This window comes from Crocuta crocuta, unplaced genomic scaffold (assembly GCF_008692635.1).
Source record: "Crocuta crocuta isolate KB4526 unplaced genomic scaffold, BGI_CrCroc_1.0 scaffold395, whole genome shotgun sequence".
In the NCBI taxonomy this organism is placed as follows: domain Eukaryota; kingdom Metazoa; phylum Chordata; class Mammalia; order Carnivora; family Hyaenidae; genus Crocuta; species Crocuta crocuta.
In genome coordinates, this window is record NW_027532601.1 from 486,588 (window position 1) to 488,085 (window position 1,498).

General features: G+C 63.1%; 1 protein-coding gene across 1 annotated transcript in view; it reads left to right on the forward strand.

The window, feature by feature from the left end:
* The first annotated feature begins 803 nt into the window (after nt 1-803).
* The window catches only part of PNMA2 (PNMA family member 2), a 7,101-nt gene continuing 6,406 nt past the window's right edge, over nt 804-1,498 (forward strand). Inside the window, exon 1 of the mRNA XM_077780122.1 lies at nt 804-844. The gene's annotated coding sequence lies outside the window, so the exon portion shown is untranslated. The remainder of the gene's footprint in view (nt 845-1,498) is intronic.

Consider the following 1,498-nt stretch of genomic DNA (forward strand, 5'->3'; position numbering starts at 1 on the left):
TAGGGCGGGGTGCATGTACAGATTCAAGGATGTAATATTCCAACGAGGCAGGACGGTGGGCACGCTGGGATCCTCGGTTCTCCAGCGAGCTGGAAAAGGAGCTAAGGAGGGGCGATCTCCGCGTCTGGTCCTGCGTCTGCAACACCCCCCACCCCCATACCAACCTGGTCGTAGATGTTCTGCAGGGCTTCCTTGCCCGAGGCCCGCCGGATCTCCACCTTCCGGCTCGATTCAACAGATGGCTCCCCGCCGGCGCGCCGGCCCTGCCGGGAGTACGGCGGCTGCGGGTCCGGGCCCAAGTGGGCGACGTCCCGCTGCTGAGCCACCACCTGCCCCGAGCCCCGGCCCACAGACAATGAGTCGAAATCGATGGTCTTGTTCTCGGAGGACCCTTCCACGGGGCAGAACATGCCACAGAATTTCTGCCGGGGCTTGGGGCTGCCTGAGCCCAGGTTTTTAAAAAAGGCAGGGACTTCTTCGTCCTCTGCCGCCTTCCCGGATTGCTTCCTCTCGGCCATGGCGCGGGAGCTCGGGGAGGGTTCTCACCGTCCGTCCGTCCGTCTGCTGGTCCCTAAATCGGCCTCTGTGCACAAACCCCTTGGCTGCCGCCGCGGCTGCCTCTCTCTGCCTACCGCAAGGTGTACAGAAAGGAAGGAGGGCTGGCAAGCGAGCGACCCACCCCTCCCGGTCCCTCCCTCTGACCCCGCTTTCTCCCCTCCCAGCCCACGCCCCCCGCCGCCGCTCCAGCTCCAGCGACCAGCAAAGTTGGGTCTGGAAAGGCGGCCGCTGCGGCAGCGGGAGGNGCTGCGGAGCCGAGGGCTGGCTGACCGCTCTCTGCGCCAGGGTAAGTATGGGGCAGGGCACTCAGGGGCGAAGGCCGGAGGGCGCGGCCCCTGGACTCCAGGCCCGTCTCCCCCACCTGCCTGGCACAGGGGCCTCTCCCCCACCGCATTGCAGAGGTGGGCCAGGTGCGAGGGCCCACCGGAGGGAGTACTCCCATCCCCTCAGCCAGGGTGTGAGCTGATGGATGGAGAAAGAGGGACGAACCGGCTGAAGCCTGGACACCCGGGAGGAGGGAAAGGGCAGCACTGACGATGAGGAAGGGATGGCGCAGACCGTTTGGACAGGTGGAGGCCTTACGAGATAGGGGGCACCAAACCTTGTTCACTCACCGGTCTTGTGGTGGGCTACTGGGAGCAGAGATTGAAATGAGAAGGTTCTCACAGCACCCACAGTGGTGGGGGGCGCTAGCAGACGGGGAGAAATGCAGAGGGGTGTAGCAAAGGGGAGGGGGAATAAACACTTAGGTGTGTGGTCCGTGAGGGTGGCAAAAAGTGCATTCTGCAAATTCCTGCACCGAAAGGTAACTTGTAATAATAAAGGTTAAGAGACCTGCTCTATTGCCCGGATATGTCATGTACCTTAACTGCGCCACTGCAGCAAGAAGGGCCAGGAGAGTCTTGATTTGGTATTTTCTGCCCCGCCTTCCCCGCCACCA